Below are 23,040 nucleotides of genomic sequence, written 5' to 3'. Positions count from 1 at the left end.
ATAACAGGATTTGTAACATTTGTGACGTGGATTACATTTTAAAGTGATTTTGCAGGCAAAGCATTTGGGGAATTACCATGGAGTCATATAATGAGAAAGACTTATGAATCTACAGCCAATAAAGTCTATGTTAAAGTAAATTAAGGAACGGTAAATTATAAGAATAATGTACTAAGTGATTTCCTAATTGAATACATGAAATACTATGCTTGAAGTTTTTGCAATGTTAAAGTATAATCAGAAATTTTGAGATTTGGGGGCTATGCTTTCTGGTATTAAACATCTTCTGTGATCAGCAACTAACTAAAGAATTTTTTAAAGTTCCTTGATTAGTGATATTTAATACTTAATATTTTATCCATCAGATTCCTTGTGTTTCTCTAAGTGAGAAATACAGAGAAATCTCTCCTTCAAGATTTTTTTTGTCCTCCGGTTCTTTCATATATATTTTCAAGCCAAATGATTCTTAAGGTAGTTATTGATTTCAGAAAAAAAAATTGAAGTTAGGATTACTTACTGTCTCAGTTCTTCATTTTTATTTGTAAAAAAAGGCTAATGTACTTTTTTCTAATTTAAGATATAATTTGAGAAAAAATACTTTAGAACTTATATATATGTATTAAGCATATTAAATATATATTGAACACTAAAACATGATTGGCATATAAACATGAATAACATATTGAGCACAGTTAAATTTTTCTTAAACTTGATACTATTATCCCATTGCTAACTTAGATGCATAATGTCTCATTTAAAATTTTTAATGTTATGAGTCTTTGTCAGTGCTCTTTGTGAAACTAGATCTTTACCCTAATAGCTATTTCTTCAACCATCTCTATAAAGTTCTCAAATTGAAGCTGATTTATCAAGTACCATTACGTGTTTGGAGATAACTGATTAAAATAGTCTCTAGTGTTTTTTTTTTTTTAAGGAGACCTGCAAGTTTTTCTCCAAAGTCTCTTATCAGCTCAGAAGAGATCATTTGTTTTAACAATAACCTATTAATATAAAGGAAAGTGCCCTTATTGAGTTAATAAACATAATTAAAAGAGAGATGCTCTACTTAACCATTACGTTACTTAAAATAACTTGAGTTAGCAGTTAAAGAAATAGAAATGCCCTTAATAAAGAATATTAATTTTTTTGTAATTTATATTAATTCAGGATACTTAGTTATAAAATACTATGTTCTTTGGCATATCAATATTTCCAGCATTGCATCTTTTCACAACCAGGGAATACAGGAGAATGTTGTTATCCAAAACAAAACTAAAACGTCATAAAGACCTGACAGTTAAAAAAGTAATGACATAGAAACAAACAGTGGAGCGATAGAGTGTGCAAAGTATGATGCTGAAAGATAAGCTGGAAGCATAGACAGACTCATCACAAGCCAAATGAAGAGAACTGAATTTTAGCATCAGGACATTGGAAAACTACAGAGGGGATATAAAAATATTATATAACACTATGAAATGTTTCACTCTTAGTATCAGCAATAATAATTGCTCAACTGAACTTTGTATGAAGGATACAAAAGGTATCATTCTTATTGCCAAATAAATATAGTTCATAAATGTCTTTATAGTTCTGCCAGTGAAAGATGAAGCTAACCTAAAGCAACCTAAATATGAGGACTTTGAAGCCAAGATCTCCATCAGTCAAAATAAAATCAAAGTAATAAATATGTATGAAATCATATTTTACTTGATTTTATAAGGATTTGCAGCAACACAAACCAAACATAAAATCATGAAGTTTTCATGAGCCAAAAAACAAGATGGAGGGGCCAGAGAGAAATTAGAGTGGACTGGGCATTCACCTGTACACAGCCAACCAGGGTTTGATCTCTAGTACCTCATATGCTTCCCTGAGCAACACAGGATCACTGAAACAAAAAAATGTCCCGAGTATTGTCTGATGTGGAAAGAAAGAAAGAAAGAAAGAAAGAAAGAAAGAAAGAAAGAAAGAAAGAAAGAAAGAAAGAAAGAAAGAAAGAAAGAAAGAAAGAAAGAAAGAAAGAAAGAAAGAAAGAAAGAAAGAAAGAAAGAAAGAAAGAAAGAGAGAAAGAGGGAGAGAGGGAGAGAGGGAGGAAGGGAGGAAAAGAGGGAGGAAGGAAGGGATGAGGGAGGGAGGGAGAGACGAAGGAAGGAAGGGAGGAAGGAAGGAAGGAAGGAAGGAAGGAAGGAAGGAAGGAAGGAAGGAAGGAAGGAAGGAAGGAAGGAAGGAAGGAAGGAAGGAAGGAAGGAAGGTATTAGATGAAGAGAAGTAGAATGTTTACCCTGCTGCATTCTGCTCTTAATGAATTATCTTCATCAATTTAAAAAATTAAATACTGCATGTTCCTCCATGCCAACAAGTCAGAAAATAACAAAGAAATTACCATTTACCAGCACAAATTTGCTAGGTAACAGAAATATTAAGGGAATAAAATAGACTAAGTTTTGTGTTCTGAAACCTACAATGACAGAGAAAGACATTAATTATGTATGTGATTGACACAATGAAGAAATAGTGTGGGAACATATAGAAACAGAACCTAATCAAATATGGAAAAGAAATTATTAGGTTTTAATCTAATGAAACAAATATCCTAGAAAACATTTGATACAATTAACACAAAGTAATTATCATACCAATTCGTTTATATATATAGTACATAGAAATTGGCTGTTTTTAATTTTTCACTAAATGTCATGTTTTTGCTTAAAAATGCTTGAGGATGAGCATTTCTTTGAATTGTTCTTTCGGTCCTCCTTTCAAAAACGCAAGTCTGGAAATTCACAGGATGCCATTTTGACCGCCTACTCCTACACAACTCTCTCCTTGAATGATCATTTTAGACCTAACACCAAAAATCCTACAGTCCGTCTGTCTTCCTCAGTTCTTCAGGAAGACCAAGTTCTTAATTTTCTTTCTTTCCATTGGTGAATATGTCTCACATCTGAATAATGCATCTGTGGTAAGAAATTCCAGATTCTGGATAACAAACAATAAGTAACTTAAAATATTAGGTGAACTCAATTAAGGGAGGGAACAGAAATTAAAGAGGCCCACCAGAAATAACAAAAGAGGAGGGAGAAATATCTTAAGGAAGAAGAAAGAATTCCTAACAGGAAGTAGAGTTACTTGAGGAATTACTAACAGCAGAAGTAATTTGCCAGGGACATAAATTAAATAAATAGCCATGCAAAGGTAGTGGGTATATGGTGAGTAAAATTTTTCAAATTATTTTATTTAACTCTACTTTTTTATTTGGGGCACAACGCCCAAATTTGTGCTCAGCGAATATTCCTGGTTATGTGATCAGGAGTACTTCTGGCAGGGCTCCAAACACACCATATGCTGTACTGAGGAACAAAACCAGGCAAGCAAGACAAGTTTCTTCCACACTGTACTATCTTTCTGGACTTCTGACTGTACTTTTGAAAATATAAGGACTGGCTCCCCTTTTCAGGTTAGTGGAGTGAACGGGCGCCATCCCATCTGCGCCTGCACCTCCCCACCCCCTGAGGTCACCCAGCCACATTTTGTTAGTGGGCGTGGCCTCAACAAAGTGGGTGTGGCTCCAACAAAGTGGGCGTGGCCTCCGGAGCGGCTGCAGCTAATGCGGCCGCAGTTATTTTTTTTTCAAATACCAAGCAATTATTTGGTACTTCTCAATATTCATCACCCATATCCCTGATTATCATCTTCGAGGGCCTTAAAATACTTCCTAAATAAGTTCCTAGCTAATTCGAAATTTCAAAAACTACCAATGAGTAGAAGCAGCTATTCAAGCCAAACCTAACAGACCTCACTCTCAAAAAGTATTGCTTGAACTTTCACATGAATAATAGAGGAACATCATAGAGGGACATCTTCTAGAGGGAGTACAGAAGAAATTGATCACCACTGACCAAGCCCATTTGGAATCCTTTTCCACAACCAGAGGTGAACTTTAAGGCCCCTTTGCCATATTACCACAGCAATATGAAGAAACAGTGCAAATCCCCACCACAATGGGAGGATGAAGAAAAGAGTCTTGATGCATCACTAGACCTTACCTACGAACTGGAGATCTCCGATAAAGAATTCAGAGCTGAAATCTTCAAGATGTTCAATCAACTCAATCGAAAGTTTGACAAGGTATTTGTTACATTAAAGTCAGACCTCACAGAAACGATACAACAGACAGCTGAGAAATTACGGGAAGAAATGAGAACAGAAAGAAAAAACCTACAGAAGGAAATGTCACAAATCAAGGATTCCGTAGATGAATTAAAAATCTCAGTGGGTGCCCTCAACAATAGAATGACTGCAGCAGAGGACAGAATCAGTGAGTTTGAAGATCAGCTCCAGGAAGCCTATAGGCGACAACAATCAATGGGGAGAGACCTCAAAATAGCTCTGCGGAGAATTAGAGTCCTAGGGGATGAATTCAAGAGGAACAACATTAGAATCATTGGTCTACCAGAAGGACAGGGAACCAACCCCAATGAAAAAGCCACAGTCAAAAAAATCATTGCTGAAAAGTTCCCAGAGCTGGACAATGCAGACATCCAGATTCGAGGAGCCAGAAGGGTACCAGCTAAAAGAGACCCTAACAGAAAAACTCCCAGACATATCATAGTTAGGATGATGGACGTAACAGATAGAGACACATTACTGCAAGCTGCAAGGTCAAAGAAGGAAATCACATACAATGGAGCACCCCTTAGGTTCACAGCAGACCTATCGGAGGAAACCCTTCAAGCTCGAAGGCAGTGGTGGGATATAGTGAAAAAACTCAATGAGATGAATGCTTCACCAAGAATACTTTATCCGGCCAAACTCTCATTCAAACTCGAAGGAATTATACACTATTTGGGGGATAAACAACAACTCAGGAACTTCATAGACTATAAAACAAACCTAAAAGAAGGTCTAAAGGGGCTACTATAAGACAAGAAAAACCCCTACAAGCACAACAAATATTTACAGAAAGATGGCACAAAACCCTATGACAATAATCTCTCTCAATGTCAATGGTCTTAATTCACCAATTAAGAGACACAGACTGGCAAAATGGATTCAGAGACTCAACCCAACATTCTGCTGCCTGCAAGAAACACATCTGAATAGCCAGAACAAACACAGACTCAAAGTCAAAGGATGGAAAACAATTCTGCAAGCAAACAACTCCCTCAAAAAAGCTGGGGTGGCTTTACTAGTATCAGACAACATAGACTTCAGATTGAAAAAGATTAGAAGGGATAGTGAAGTACACTTTTTATTAATCAAGGGATATGAACAGCAGGAAGAAATCACACTCCTAAACGTGTATGCACCCAATGAGGGACGAGCTAAATACCTACAACAGCTGCTAACAGACCTTAAGAAGGACATTGTGGGCAACATGATAGTAGTTGGAGACCTCAACACCACCCTATCACCTCTGGACAGATCAAGAAGATTAAAACTCACCAAGGAAATAATGGCTTTGAAGGAAGAAATAGAAGAGAGAGGGCTAATAGATCTATACAGGGCTCTATATCCAAAATAAAGGGAATACACTTTCTTTTCCAGCACACATGGAACATTTTCCAGAATAGACCATGCGCTGGGCCACGCAACATATCTCAACAGAATCAACAAAATAGATGTTGTACCAGCTATTTTTTCAGACCATGATGCACTGAAAATAGAAGTTAATCATGGACAGATGCAGAAAAATAAATCAAACACGAGGAAATTAAATAGCTCGATGTTGAACAATGAGTGGGTCAGGAAGGAAATCAAGGAGGAAATCAAAAGGTACCTGGAAACAAATGAGACTGAAGACACGAGCTACCAGAACCTGTGGGACGCAGCTAAAGCCGTTTTAAGGGGAAAATTTATAGCTCTGCAAGCATATCTCAGGAAGGAAGAAAGGGCCCGCATAAATAACTTGACTTCACAGCTCAAGACCTTAGAAAAGGACCAACAAAAGAAGCCCAAACCAGGCAGAAGGAAAGAGATAATAAAACTTAGAGCAGAAATTAATGACATGGAAACCCAAAAGACAATTCGAAAGATCAATGAAACCAAGAGCTGGTTCTTTGAGAAAATAAATAAGATTGATAAACCACTAGCAAGACTCACAAAGAAAGAAAGAGAGAGAACACTTATAAGTCGAATTAGAAATGAAAAGGGGGACATCGCAACAGAAACCAATGAAATTCAAAAGATCATCAGAGACTACTTTGAAAATCTGTATGCCACGAAACAAGAGAACCTAGAAGAAATGGATAAATTCCTGGATTCCTATAATCTCCCAAGGCTGAACCAAGAAGACCTGGAGTTCCTGAATAGTCCTATTAACATCAAGGAAATTGAAACGGTAATCAAGTCTTCCCAAACACAAAAGCCCAGGCCCAGACAGATTCACTAGCGAATTCTTCCAAACATTTAAAGAGGACCTATTGCCAGTTCTTCTCAAGCTTTTCCGGGAAATTGAAGAAACAGAAACCCTCCCAAACAGTTTCTATGAGGCTCACATCTCCCTAATACCAAAAACAAACAAGGACACCACAAAAAAAGAAAACTACAGGCCAATATCCCTGATGAACACAGATGCGAACATTCTCAACAAAATATTAGCAAACAGAATTCAACAACTCATCAAAAAGATCATACACCACGACCAAGTGGGATTCATCCCGGGGATGCAAGGATGGTTTAACATTTGGAAATCAATCAACACAATCCATCATATCAACAAAAGAAAAGATAAAAATCATATAATCATATCAATAGATGCAGAGAAAGCATTTGACAAGATCCAGCACCCCTTTATGATGAAAACTCTCGCCAAAATGGGTATAGAAGGGACCTTCCTCAATATAGTCAAAGCCATCTACCACAAGCCTACGGCAAGCATCATCCTCAATGGGGAAAAACTAAGACCCTTCCCTCTGAGAACAGGGACAAGACAAGGATGCCCACTCTCTCCTCTTCTGTTCAATATAGTACTGGAAGTACTTGCAATAGCGATTAGGCAAGAAAAAGATATTAAGGGCATTCAGGTAGGAAAGGAAGAAATCAAGCTCTTACTATTCGCTGATGATATGATATTATATTTAGAAAACCCTAAAACATCTACCAAGAAACTCCTAGAAACAATAGACTCATATAGTTTAGTTGCAGGCTATAAAATCAATACCCAAAAGTCCATGGCTTTCTTATATGCAAATAGTGAGAGAGAAGAAAGTGACGTGATAAAAGCTATCCCGTTCACAATTGTGCCTCAAAAAATCAAATACCTCTGAATCAGCTTAACTAAGGAGGTAAAGGACTTGTATAATGAAAACTACAAAACGCTACTTCAGGAAATAAAAGAAGACATGAGGAAATGGAAAAATATCTCCTGCTCATGGATTGGAAGAATTAATATTGTCAAAATGACAATTCTCCCCAAAGCATTGTACAAATTCAATGCGATCCCTATAGGGATACCCTTGTCATTCTTCAAAGAAATGGAGCAAGCGCTCCTGAAATTCATATGGAACAATAAGCCCCCACGAATAGCTAAATCAATTCTTGGGAAAAAGAAAATAGGAGGAATCAACCACCCCAACTTCCAACTCTACTACAAAGTGGTAGTCATTAAAACAGCTTGATACTGGAACAAAGGCAGAGTGGCAGAACAATGGAACAGGGTTGAATACTCTGACACATCCCCCCAAATATATGACCATCTAATCTTTGATAAGGGAGCAAAAAAGGCAAAGTGGAGCAAGGAAAGCATGTTTAACAAATTGTGCTGGCAAAACTGGACAGCTACATGCAAAAAAAATGGGCTTAGACCTCCACCTATCACCATGTACAGAAGTCAGATCAAAATGGATTAAGGACCTCAACATCAGACCAGAATCCCTAAGGTACATTTAAGACAAGGTCGGCAAAACCCTCCACGACATTGAAGCCAAAAGTATCTTCAAAGCTGACACGCCACTGGCCAAGCAAGTGAAAACAGAGATAAATGAATGGGACTATCTCAAACTAAGAAGCTTCTGCACCTCAAGAGAAACAGTGACCAAAGTACAAAGACAATCTACAGAATGGGAAAGGATATTTATGCAGTACCCATTCGATAAAGGGTTGATAACAAGGATATACAATGCACTGGTTGAACTCCACAAGAAGAAAACTGCCAACCCTATCAAAAAATGGGGTGATGAAATGAACAGAAAATTTCCTAAAGAAGAAATCCGAATGGCCCAGAGGCACATGAGAAAATGTTCCACATCACTAATCATCAGGGAAATGCAGATCAAAACAACCATGAGATATCATCTCACACCACAGAGACTGGGCCACATCCCAAAAAACAAAAGCAACCGGTGTTGGCGTGGATGCGGGGAGAAAGGGACTCTTCTTCACTGCTAGTGGGAATGCCGACTGGTTCAGCCCTTTTGGAAAACAATATGGACGATTCTCAAAAAATTAGAAATTGAGCTTCCATTTGACCCAGCAATACCACTCCTGGAAATATATCCCGGAGAGGCAAAAAGATATAGTAGAGATGGCATATGTATTTCTATGTTCATTGCAGCACTGTTTACAATAGCCAGAATCTGGAAAAAACCAGAGTGCCCCAAAACAGATGACTGGTTAAAGAAACTCTGGTACATCTACACAATGGAATACTATGTAGCTGTCAGAAAACATGAAGTCATGAAAGTTGCATATAAATGGATCAACATGGAAAGTATCATGTTGAGTGAAATGAGTCAGAAAGAAAGAGACAGACATAGAAAGATTGCACTCATATGTGGAATATAATGTAACTGAGAAGTACAAGTTGGCAACGATGCAACTTCTGGCAGATATCTCTCTGGACTTAGTTACTAAAATACTAAAATACAGAAACCCAAAACTGAGAGGCCGCTAAGTGTGGTCACTCGACCTCATACCTCTTCATCCTCAGCAATGGAAAACAAATTATCTAATGCTTCCTTTTCAGCAGGTCTGACTTTAGGGGAGAGACTCTCCAAACAATAATAGTGAGTTTTGTTGAAATATTGTATGCAATCAAAGTGAAAGTAAAGTGAAATTTATTAGTTACACAGGCGGGGGGGGGCTAAGGGTGGGGGGGCTAGGGGCTTGGGGGGGTTAGGGGTGTGGGGGGGCGGGGTGGAGCTATACTGGGATTCTTGGTGGTGGAATATGGGCACTGGTGAAGGGATGGGTATTCGAGCATTGTATAACTGAGATTTAAACCTGAAAACTTTGTAACTTTCCACATGGTGACTCAATAAAAAAAATTTTAAATAAATAAATAAATAAATAAATAAAATATAAGGACTGGATGCCCAATTAGCATGGCAATTTTCAGGACTCATTGGGAACAACAAATACAAGGAAAGGGGGAAAACTTTGAATAGTCCATTCTTTAAAAATTTTAAAACTCAGCTAAACCAGTTAGATGAAACAGGGTGGAGAATAAAGTTAAAAGAATATTTATTTTTCCAACTTCAGCACTGCACACAGATTCAAATCACTCGAACTTATGCATCAGAGCCTCATTACACAGTCTTTCAATATTCTGCTTAAAAATCTTTGGCATTGTTTATCTATTTTGTTCTATCAACCAATCAGTCCTCAAAACTTTTTTCTTAGTATTTTCTCTCATTCTTGAATTCCTTTTAAAATGTGTTTTTTGGTCTGTCTTTATAAAGGGACACAAAAGACTCTGAACGCAGAACTTAGGTTCCCAGAGTGAGAGAAGGGAAGAGAATGATTATAGGAGAGCATATCAGTATTTTAGTGGTGGCTATTGAAGCTTAGCATACACTTGAAGAAATGTGAAATTACATTCCTAAAGTCTACAATGTCTACAATTACTTCCATTTAAAAAAAAATGTAGGTGTATGGCTATTTATTCAGTCATTGATTAAGCTGATTGAATTGGTACCTCAATTTTTAAAATCCCTTTTAAAATAAAACATCTCAAGAATAAGGGAATGTTAGAAATCATTTATAATACTAAATTGGTACTAAGAGTACTAAATTGGGCTTTGGGTTGGAGAGAGAGGTTGGATTTTTATCGTAATCTGCTGTGTTTAAGGACTACTACTGTCTCTGCATAAGTGCTTGGGGGTCTATATGCTGGAATGAAACTGGGATCGGCAGCATGCAAGATAAACACATGGCCTTCTGTGCTATCTCTCTAGCCCAACCAGTATTAAGTTTTTTCTACCTTTTGTTTCCTTGGAATTCTATTTATTTCTTAGTATTGCTAGATTAAGACAATTAGACAGTGCTGCCCATAAATGTGAAGCACAGCAACTGAGTCCAAAGCGAATTCAGTTCTGCAGTCAGTAGAAGTGCTTTTGTTCCTCTCTCCAAGAGAATACTGCCAGTGATGGTGAGTCGGCGACTAGAGTTTATGTGTGTGGCACTATCCATCACCAGCATAGGGTTCCACCACCCCTCGGTGACAATAAGCATTCCCAGCCAGACTGTCCCAAATGTCCAGATAGAAGTTTGTCTGTGCATGTCATTCATGCCCTCCCTTGGTGTCTCCCATTTCCCCAAGTCTGAATCGCCAGCTATTCTAATAACTCCGTCAATCACCCAAGTTCCTCTCAATAAAATTCTTTCTATTTAAACTAGCCAAAGTTGGTTTCTATTTCTAGCCACAAAGTGCCCTGAGTAAAAGAAGGAAATTTACTGGACTCTCAGACCATTAGTGTAATATTTTCTGGACACTGTCATATGGTGCCCTAAATTTATAACTTGTACATATTTCTCAGGAACCAAAGTCTAACAAGTAAAACAGAGTTGAGCTCATTAGATGGATAAAGTGGCTTCGTTCTAACACTAGATTTCAGGTTGTCCCAGGAATTTTGTTATTAAATCCTGAATATTCCTATAAATTAAACATGGTCATAAAAGAAAGCCCTTTTGAGTTACTATTTTATATTCCTCAGTTGAGTTTGAAACTTCTTGAATCGAGTACCATTCAGTTCAGATTCACTGCATCTTTCAAAAATAAACCAAGATCGAAAAAATATGTTTTTCTTTAGAGCTTTAAAACTAATTATTCATAGTTTTGGGGGGGTGTCTTTTGCTAAACTTCTACTAAAGCAAAAGTGTCACTTAAGAGGAACATTCTTGAAATTTTCCTAGATGCACCCACTATTAGCTGACATAAACTGAGAATTGTACACCTTCCCCAAAGTGTTCAATTTAGACTAGTATTAGAAACACTGGGAAATCTTGATGTAAAAATCAAATTATTCTCCTGTTGCAGTTATGAATACACTCAGCTGTGAATTGCAGAAAGCTCCAACTCCACAGCTTAAGCCAATGGTTTTCAACTACCAGTTCGCAACCACGATAGGTCTATGGACATAAAAAGGTTTTGAAAAATCTCCAAACACTGGCTTAACCAATAAGTAATATACTTGATGAACTAATAGGTCCTACAGCTGAGAAGTGGCATCGGTGACTCAGGAACCTTCCAGCTTCAAGCTCCAACATTCTTCATCCATGGATTTTCTGTCCTGATCTCAAGGTTACAAGAAGTCTCATGCTTTTCTCATTACTCCTTCTACAGAGAAGAAAGGAAATAAAAGACGGTAAGGCAAATTTTTTTCTGGAAAAAATTGCTTTTAATATAAAAGAATTAAACTCCTGGGAACTCCTGCCGTCACATTAGGGTCCAGATCTACACTTATAGATCACTTTTGGCTCCATGGAATGTGTAGAACGTCTACATTGGCTTTCAAGTTTCATGGCACAGAAAGGCAAGAAATTCAAATAAATGAGAAATGAGTCAATCAACAGGATATATCATGCCTCATGACATAATTTTGATCACATGAACCAAAATAGTCCAAGCTTTGAATGGAAACATGTCAGGATTCCTGTTTTTTTATTTGACCCAAAATCATACTAAGTAAATCATAAGTTGTCTTCGTGAAGTACATTATTATCAACATTTTTCTTCAGCTGATTATCTAGTTCCTTGACAGTCGTCCACATTTGTTACCATATTGGACCATACCAAATTACATCAGAAGTTAGAAGTCCCACTCAGCTTACAATTCTTATGTCACCTTTTTCTGTGATTCGGGAATCCGGATTTAGCTTACCTGGAAATCTCTGCCTCCAAGTCTCCCTCACAAAACTGCACCTGATGTTTGTCCACAGAGAGTGTTTTATCTAAAGACTCTGTACCAATAGATACTTCTTTCCTTTGGACCAAAGACGAATCTAAGCTGCTGTTAAAACCTTCTGATCCAGGGCCAGAGAGATAGTACAGGGAATAATGTGTCTGCATTGCATACAGGCAATCTAGTTCAAATCTTGGCACCCAATATGGTCCCTGATGGTCTGCCAGGAGTGATACTTGAGCATAGAGCCAAGAATAATCACTGAGCACTGCAGGGTGTGACCCAGAAACCAAACCAAACCAAATCAAAAGTCTGATCTCTGCTATTCCCTCCCCTCAACATTTACCTGTCCGATCTAGAATTTTCTACCTATAAACAATTCCTGATCTATTATTATAGAGTGATGCTCTACAACATAGATACTCTAATTTTATATGGCTATTCACATTTAGATTGATTGAAATAAATTTTAAATCTTAGTTCTTTAGAGTGGGGAGATAGCACAGCGGGCTGAGTGCATGCTTTGCATGCAAGAGGCCTAGTTTAATCCTTGGCACTAAATAGGGTCCCCAAGCACCTCAAGAGGACCCATAGCACTGAGCCAGGAGCAGACCCTGAATTTCACAGAGTGTGGCTTCCCAAAAAAGCAAATTAAACAAAAAAGAAATTCAGTTCCCAGTCCATATTAGTCTCGTTTTCACCTTAATAACCAGATAAAACTAAGGAGTGTGGTACAAAAAAAATATAACAGAGCACTAAAATATAAAGCTTGGCTCCCTGAACTGCAGCCATGCACAGGCTGGGGTAGATTCCAAGGACAGAGCTACACTGGAAGGGCAGGCCCAGGCTGGAGAAAGCCTCCATTAGGGCTCCAGCTGCAAGGACCTTATACGTTCAATTACAGGTTAGAGGCCTGTTGGGAGTGGCTTCTGGAGCTGTGGCCCCTAATGCAGCCAGGAGTTAATTAATCTCCCCTCCACATCTCCTAAGAACTACAAACTAGACTCATACAAAAATTTCACTAGGCAACCTGATCAGCCAAACTATATTAAGTTAATAATTCATTAGGCTCGGGGCCGGAGCGATAGCACAGCGGGTAGGGCGTTTGCCTTGCACGCGGCCGACCCAGGTTCGATCCCCGGCATCCCATATGGTCCCCCAAGCACCGCCAGGAGTAATTCCTGAGTGCAGAGCCAGGAGTAACCCCTGAGCATCGCTGGGTATGACCCAAAAAGCAAAAAAAAAAAAAAATCATTAGGCTCTACTTCATTTAACATTACACCAAAAAACACAAAAGTAACAGTGAGTATGAAAATCCAAACTGCACAGGTCACAATGGTAAAGCAATGCAGAAATCCATCAGGATTAATGAGTGAAGAAACTTATCCAGATGACCCAAATAGTAGTAATGAGCTAGATAACCTTTCTGACAAGGAATTTAGAAGGGAGCTATTAAGGATGCATAAGAAGCTTTTAAAAGAAACAACGGAACGTACTGTCAATAAAATACAAGAGGATATGAGATCAAGCATGAGGAAAATGCAAACAAAATTACAAACAGAAATGATATCTGAAAAACTGGTAGGTGAAGTGAAAAACTCAGCGGAAGGCCTCAGCAGCAGAGCAACATCTGCTGAGGACAGAATCAGTGAGCTCCAAGATGAGGTCCAGAAAATCTCCAGACAGCAGCAGAAGATAGAAAAGAGCCTCAAATTAAATCAACAGATCACAAGAGAGCATTTGTATGAATCCAAGAAGATAACCATAAGAATCATTGGCATACTAGAGGGGCAGGAGGAAAACCCAGATGAAGAAGCAACTGTCAAAGCCATCATCGCTAGGAAGTTCCTAGAGCTGAAGGAAGCACATAGGTCCAGGAGGTCCGAAGAGTACTAGCTAAAAGAAATCCAAATAGAAATACTCCATGACACATCCCAATCAGAATTAACAAAATCGTAGAAAGAGATAGAATACAGAAAGCATCAAGATAAAAGAAGAAAATTGCTTAAAAAGCAGCATCCTTAAGATTTACAGCAGACTTATCTGATGAAACCTTCATGGTCCGAAGACATTGGAGGAATATAGTGAAAAAATTCAATGAAATAAACTTCGCCAAGAATACTTTACCCAGGTAGACTGTCATTAATATTGAAGGAACAACACAGCTTCATAGACAAAAAACAACTCAGGAACTTCATAGACTCAAAACCATGGTTACAAAAAAAAAACTAAATCGGCTATATGAAGACAAGACTACCCCCTCAAATACACCAAACTTTGGAAGAAAGATGGGACAAAACCTCATAACAATAATCTCTCTGAATGCCAATGGTGCTAAATGCACCAAATAAGAGACACAGAGTGGCAGGATGAATCAGAAAATTGAACCCAACATTCTGCTGCCTTCAAAAAACAGATCTGAAGAGTCTGAGCAAACATAGGCTCAAACTCAAAGGATGGAAAACAACTCTACAAGAAAACAACCCTCTCAAAAAAGCTGGAGTAGCAATATTGATACCAGCCCACATAATTTCAGACTAAAGAAGGTTGTAAGAGACAGTTGAAGGTTGAATGTTTGTAAGGCAAGTGCCCGACCTACTGCACTATCACTCTGGGCCCCAGTGATTGAGAGTTTTGATGTCTGTTTTGTTTCAGCACTAGAAATTTAGAATTTTGTCTCTGATATTTTAATGTATCAAGCTTTGGGTTTTCCTTCCCATTTTCTATTGTAGTTTTGATCTGACTTTTCTTTCTCAGTGGTTATTTCAATGACAAAAATACTCTATTAGATGTTTATCAAGTAGAATAAAATTGGCCTTTCTCTTTCGAACTTCTCTCTGAATTTTAGTTTTTATCAATTATTTTTTCATCACTTTATACCTTTACTGAACCATCTAGGAAAATCCTATAACTGGATCCATTATCTCATTGATTTCTTCTTTGGTCAGATCTTCTTTCCTATTGTTTTATTTCTCACTCCATTTGATTCTTCACTAATTTTTGCTGATTCAGATTTGCAATATTTTCTCCTTTCTGGAGATATTTCACTAATTTAAAATTCTTGTTTTATCTGGAGCATTATTTCAATTCTGTTGATAAGGTACCTTGTACTTTTCAGATATGCTTTGACTCCTCCTATGAATTTAGATTCTGTTCAGACTATTAACTTCCTAGCTAGTAGTATAAAATCAGAGGGAGGTACAAAGGCACAGGCTTGGCACATGTTTTCTGGACATATTGTAAATGTATGGAACTGACTGAGAAGATCCTTAAAAATCTCAAGGCCTTTTATTTTTGCTCCAAGTCCCAGATCTGCCACTCACTGAATGGAGAGTGAAGAGGGAAGAAATTACAAAGATCCTTCTCACCTTAGCTTCTAGTCACTTTTTTGTTGTTAAGTAACAATTCCACTAATCACAAAATTCAATGATGAAGATCAAGTGGAGCTTATTGATAAAACCAATCCACATCAACAGCTCTGAAGCGTGCAGGTGCGACTTTTAAGTAATGTGATAAATGCCAATCAGACTCTTATTATACTGTTCAGGATCTAAATAAATCTGATTCTAGATATAGAACAATAGTGCAATTGTAAATAATTAAACCCAAGTGGCTGGAGCGATAATTCAAAGGTAAAAGTACTTGTATAGCAAATTTGTCTCTGACTCTAGCAATCCTGGTTCTATTCCACTGCCAAGAGTGATCCCTGAGCACAAAGCCAGGAGTAAGCCATGAGCAACACCAGGTGTAGCCCAAAAGTGAAAATACAAAGCAAAATAATTAAGACAATAGCATCATTTTCTAAATCACACTTTTCTAAAATGTAATACATTTTTTTATCATAAAGCTGCATAAAACTCCAGACAAACTATTTTTCTACCTAACATTAAAATAAGATATTTTCCTGATGTTGAAGTAAATACAAATTCAGGCTATATTATTTTACCCAGCTTTCTTAAAATTGTCACTCCTGCATTAGAAAAAAAAATTCTCCTGTTAAACATATGCATTTACTTTACTGATTTCTTAATTTATTCATTAATTTCTCTTTAGATTTTTTTTGTTGTTCAACTTTCAGAAAATGACAATAGCACCTTTTGTCACTACCAAAATTGCTACATGAATTTTTATCATTTATAATCCTGGTTGCTTGAATAGCTTTTCCAGGTGGAGTTTAGAAAAGGGACCCAGCCCCCAAGACTGTGGAGCTATTTTGTTCAGAAGTCTCAGCTATGTTGGTCAAAGGGTACACTTCAACCTGATTTAGACATGGCCACAGGCCCAAGCAAACAAGCAAGTGAAGCCTAATGTGAAAAGATTCCAGGAAATAAAGCACTCTACACTTGTAAGGAAACATATATATCCTCATTTCTACTGAAAAACAGAACCAGGGAAAAACCACACTTGGAAAAATCCTAAAATAGCCTATCAATTCCTAGTTTGCATTATTCCAGACTTTGAAAGAAAACCTATTCATAATTTTTCTAGAATACTATTATATTACTGCAGTCCTACCAAAGAAATTTCTTATCTTTCCTTAAAAATCTGCAAAGAATTATTATTGATAAGAATTCAATAATAATCACTAAATAATTGGCAGTTTTATTTCCTTTCTAATTAATTTCAACTGATATTTACATTCCAGTTCTTTCCAACTATATTATGTCATGTTTTTGGCCATCACTCTGAGAAGCATCTTTCAAGATAAAGGACGTTGAAGAGAAGCTGTGACTTGTCTAAAGTCACCTATGTAGTTAGTGTTGGAGCAAAGACTGAAATCTGAGGAGAATTCTCTTTTCATCCTGTCTTGCTTGCATAGATGTTATTTAAATGTTCTTACGATATACATCATAAAGGTAATTACTCAGGAAATATTTACATCTGTCAAAGAGCTGTCTTGGATGTACACCTGGAAATCATGTACATTAACTTGATATTTTATTCTTAAAGCTTTTTTAAAAATCTACGTATTATTTCAGAAATATATTGCCACCTCTCTGGGGGTAAACATGTGGTTTCAGGATGAAGTCACATGCATGGAGCACCTGGCCTCTGTGGTTTCCCTGTGTGGGCATTATTCAGGGAGCTTTTATTAAAACAGTAAGAGTTCTTTCTACAGGTTAAGGTTGAAACAGGGTCAAGGATGAATTTAGGTAGCAGGTTTCAAAACCAAAAAGATTCCAGGAAATAAAGGCTAAATTCCTTCGGGTTCAGATTTTTTATTTTTGTTAGACCGGTTTAACAATTATAATAGTAGGGTTTTGGGAACATATTAAGATTTTAATAAGATCATCATTAAGGAAGAAACTCAGAGTAAAGACAAGTGTAATCAATCTCATAACAATAGCTAATGACCCAAGTTATGTAAATAAATATGTACTTTGTAAGCTCAAATATTAAATATAGATATTTCTCCTCTAAAAGTCTGTAGTGTAGCAACAAAGGGATCATATCTTATTTAAGATCTTAAAGAATCAGTAAACTTGGAATATGCGAATTCAGTTAGTATGAACAAAATATGATTTATAGTCAAAATGTTCTACAGAAATTTTGTCACTGCAAGTATTGTATGTTCATCAAACCACCTTCCAAAATTTTTGGGGGGTCACACCCTGTGATATTCAGGGCTTACTCTCACCTCTGTACTCAGGAATTACTCCTGGAAAAGTTCGGGGAACTGAATGGGATTCTGGGGATCAAACCCAGGTTGGCCACATGCAAGGCAACTGTCCTACCTGCTGTACTTGATAGTACAGTCTCCACCCATCATAATTTTTAAATGTATTTCTCAATATCTATATTTACTCCTAGAAATATGTGGATAATAATTACAAATGAACATTGTAAATGAACAATTTATGAGATGAGTGAAAATTAAATCTTCATGCTGTGTGTATGGTATGGAATCAAACTTTTAACACATCATATGTAATTGAAAGAATGCCAAGATGAATTTATTCTGCAACAAACCAACAAAATTTCTTCACAGTGAAGTGAAACACACACACACATACACACACAATTACTATATGTGTGTGTACAGTTACTATATGATTCAATAGCTGAATTTTATTTTATTTTATTTTATTTTTGCTTTTTGGGTCACACCTGGCAATGCACAGGGGTTACTCCTGGCTCTGCACTCAGGAATCACCCCTGGCGGTGCTCAGGGGACCATATGGGATAGTGGGAATCGAACCCGGGTTGGCCTAGTGCAAGGCAAACACCCTACCCGCTGTGCTATTGCTCCAGCTCCCTCAATAGCTGAATTTTAAATATATATATATAACTAGGTATATTAAATATATTTTGATATTTTATTTCTATATTATGCACTCAAGTGTCCATATGTTCAAACAGAAAAGCCTTCTCTTCTTGTAAGAAAGATTTTTCTGCAAGTACCACTAATATTTGGGCATCTCAACTAAATTTTTATATCACCACAACAGACTGAGTTGATGAGTTCATCCCAGCAAAACAGGCTCATACCTTGAACCTGCAAAGAAGCAATGGCTCTGAGAGATGAGAAAGGAAGAAGCAGCACAGGTAAGCACAAAACCTCGTGTTTGATTCACTTTGGTGAACAAAAGCATTTGCAGTGACAATACTCAAGTTGTGAACAAATGTATTTTAATTAAATTGAAAAGAAATAAGCATTCATGTAACAACTATCTAAAATGTGTTGTTCTCACTGAGTGCGTAACTTTCTCAGGAGCAACATGTACAAATATATAGTCCTTAGGCAGGAATATTCTTCCTATTTAATCAAAGTGTGAGTGAGACTCTAGATTGAGGCTCAGTAGGAAATTACGTTTCTTCCTCAATGTAAACAACCAATGAACCAAGACAGGATTCACAAATGAAGTCTGTAACATTTCTCAGAAAAAAAGATTGATGTAAAGGACCATCAGAAGAACCTTGGAACAAAGCGTCATATAGTCTTCCCATTAGAGGCCCAGGAATGGCTCAGGGGAATGGAACCTGCCCTGGAGGCATGAACCCGAAGATTCCATCCCTGGCACCACTCCACAGGCCAAATGGAGACTCTGGTGCCACAATGAGGTGTCTGAGCACCAAGACTATAGTGTGTGCCCCCAACATACACTGCCACCAACTGGATTTCATCCCCTTATTTGATCCCTTCACTAACAGCAAAGCGAAGGAAATGGGAGGAAAAACAAATAAATAAACAAACAAGTAATTGTTTTTGAAAACCTGCTTGTAAAGATAGCCAGTTAAATATAGCCTAAAAGTAGTTCTCTTGGTACAGCTTCCCTCAACCCCATCCATCTCTCAGTATCTCCACATTGGCACCACTGATATTTTGAAGCCAGTAATTCTTCATTGTGAAAACTGTCCCTGGCATGTTGAGATGCTTAGCTCTCTGGCCTCGGACACCTGCCTACAGGTTCTCATGACTAGAGTGCTTTTTTGTGGCTGCTATTCTACTACCTGGGTTTATAAATTCTGAAAATGAATAGTAGAAAATGAGGAGGAGAAGCAGAGCCTGCATCGGGATGGAGTGAAAGGCAGCCATAACCTGCTTCAGCCTTCCCCCTCTCCCCGGGGCCTTATAAGTGTTCAGCAGAAAGGGACCCTAAAATTAATTCAGGTCTCAGCAGCAAAACGGTTCAGCCCCAAGCTGGAGTACACCTGGAACCTGACAAGCTCTCCCCATGTGGCTCACCATATTTGGGGATGGTTACATTCTGTTTCCCAAGAGTGCTGGAAACGGGCTGGACCTGCCCTTTAGTCCATCTGTTCCACAAGCCAGGAAGTCATGTCCCCTCCTTCAGAGGTGCTCTGTCTAACATCCCCAAATAGCATCTCTCGAAGCCACAGCCAACCCTTTCTTCACATTACTTGCCAAAAATTAACATTGGCTCCTTGCACGGTGCCCTGTGCCCCAGACCTTCAGCCTTAGTCCTAGAATATGAGCACGGTACTTCTGAGGAAGGCCACAGGCAACAACAATGCTCCCGCGTTTAACACGAAGAGACTTTGCTCTTGCTTTTCATCTAGGTGTTAAAAGAAGCAAGAGGCAAATCCATGTGGACTTTATCAGTTCTGCCTGCCTTTTCTTTTCCAAGTTCACAAAAACTGAAAGCCATTTAATTAAAATCAAGTGGTCTGAGCTCACCTCACACTCCACTCTCCATCTGTGGAGTGTTTGCTTCCAGATCTATTCAGGCTGGTCCAATTTTTCTGAGCTGACATTGGTCCAGTTCACCCAGCCGTCGTGTCAAGCACACAGAAGCAAACAACACTTACCAAAGAGAATTTTCTCTCTGAAAGGAGGGGCCTGGCTCTCACCAGCTCTCCAAGTTCAGAGGGATTTCTGTTCTGCAACTAAACTGGTAAAATGCATCCAAGAATGTACCAGTATCTTTATTTATGTTGCATATATTTTGTGGAAAAGTCCAGACCTTAAGTTTGTAAAATATAATTTTGCCAGCCAGATAGCGTGGAGACTCACTTTAGCTGGACAGCAGGTGGGACTTCTCATTTTTCCTCTCCACACATTTTAGGCAAAGAACATGTTCGACTGCACGTTCTTTGGTCATTGCAAATGACCTGTCTTCCCTTTTCTCTGTCAGCCTTGCCATGCAAGATTCACTGCTGTGAGCTGAATGGAAATGCAATATGAATTTCTTGGTTAGGCCTGAATTTGGTTTCTAAAGGGAATATGATCAGCTCCTATTCTCTTCCTCTCTCTCCCAGGGACACCATCCTGCAATCGACTCGGGTTAGGACTGCTTGGTGCTGATTGCCTTTGTTGTGAGGGACTCTGAGTGGGTTGGTGGTTTTCTGAAGTGGACACCTGTCTCTCAAAGACAGAGTGGAGGCATCACATCACTTCACATCCCGCCACTGGGAATGGAGCTGTTAACTCAATCATGAACAATCTGAGCAGAATTCATGGTAGCAAGTCAATAACAGGATAAATGGCACATTTCTCTTCCCTGTGTTCCAATGCCCCTCGGATTTTGCAAGTTCTCCATACCCTTCTATGATTCCTTGAAGGCTTATTAGCCTTCCTGCAGAACAACATTGCATCATTTTTCAGATGGTTAGAAAGTGACAGGAACAGCAAGAGCTGCCTTTCCTAGTGACCTGAATTTGCTACCACTGTAGAGATTGGCTGAGGCCCCGGCACCTGCTAGTCTAGGCAGACACAGCTGTTCTGCATCCTGACTCACCCTAAATAATGACATGTCTGAAATTTTACTTTACTTCAAGATATTCAAAGATTTTTATGTGTTTATGCCTTCCCTCATTAGCTCAGTCTCTGAGCATTCCTCCTCTGGTGTTTTGATGTACAACTTCATTATTTATATGAACATTATAGATGCATTTTGGCCATTAGGCCCATTATTATAAACCCACACAAAACTCCTATATGATAAATTGGATTTGTGCCTATTTCATAGCAGATATAATGCATATAAGCCTTTTAAGGGTTTCTTAAATACACAAACTAAATAGAAAGGAAATCTAGGGACTAGAATTTTGCAAGCAGGTGAATGAGAGTATGTTAAGAAGCCTATGATACCTGCACTCTGTGAGGGATTCAGATAAGAGAGAAAAAGATAAGGCATAGATAGACACACAAAAACAGAGCCTGATTTCTACTGCTGATTCTGTAGCAGTTTCATAATGAGCCATTTATTCAACTCTCCTATCACATCCCACAATTGACTAGCAAGGAATCTGTTCCTGTATCACAAGCCAGAAAGAACAAAGGGATGGGGAATGTACAGTAACAGGCCTTAGCTTTGCAAGTGTAAGCTAGCACAATTTTTCTAAAACAGTTTAGCATCATCTAATAAACCAAAAGATTCATTTACAATGTGAACCAATTTTTCCACTCCTGGGCATATTCCCTTGAGACAGTTCCCACATGTACCAGAACACATGTTGAAAATGCTCACAGCCACATTATTTTTAAAGCAAAAACCTGGAATTAGCACAGATGTTCACTGACATGGGACTAGATGTTATGTACGACAAAGAAAATCTGCCTCAATCTTGAGACATGCAAGTGGACTTCCCTGCTACCTAACCTCAGACCTGCCTGGGTCTTCAATGACTACCAGACCTTGCAGAGAATTGAGCTCAATTAAATGCCAAAAGGCATCGGGTTGTGAAAATGACCCAGGCCAAGAGAGGCTCTCAATTCCCTTTTGTATTTCATCAAAAAGGGCCTTTCAACATCTGACTATATTGGAAGGAGCTTTCGAAAGATTCCTAAACTCAGAGCAGAATAATGCTGTTCTAAAAATTAAATTCAGACTGAACATATGCTGTTCTTAATTCTTGGTTACTCTTCAATATAAACTTTAGTCATTCAATTGAGTTTTTTATAGGAGTACAAATAAATGAACCATAGAACACACCAATTTGAATATATCTTAAATTATAATACTGTATTGTTTAAGGATACATACACATATGTACATGTTTCAATATATATTTGTGTGTTTATGAAAATGAATGATTAAGACAATGAGTGAGCAATAGTTAGCCTTACATTTTCCAACCATATCATATAAAGGAGTTTGGGATACTAAAGTTTCAGCTTCCTCTTTATAAAGCTAGAACACTAATTATTGTACTATAGAACATTTACTAAGGTAAAATAACAGAATATAAAGTTCACATTATAATGTTTTGGTTATAATTATTTATTAAATAATTAAAGCCAAGTAGTTTCATCAAAAATTATTCAAAAGGGTGCTAGGAATTTTGTACTCAGGGTCTTATGTATTTGTTTATTAGTTTTTTTGTTTGGGGGCCACATGCAGAGGTACTCAGGGCTTACTTTTAGCTCTGGGCTTAGGGCTCAGGGTACCATAAGGTGTGCAGGTGATTATCCCTGGGTCAGTCACATGCCAAACAAGCACCCTCTCCATTG

Source organism: Sorex araneus, chromosome 1 (genome assembly GCF_027595985.1).
Source record: "Sorex araneus isolate mSorAra2 chromosome 1, mSorAra2.pri, whole genome shotgun sequence".
NCBI lineage: Eukaryota > Metazoa > Chordata > Mammalia > Eulipotyphla > Soricidae > Sorex > Sorex araneus.
This window is presented reverse-complemented; position numbering follows the sequence as displayed.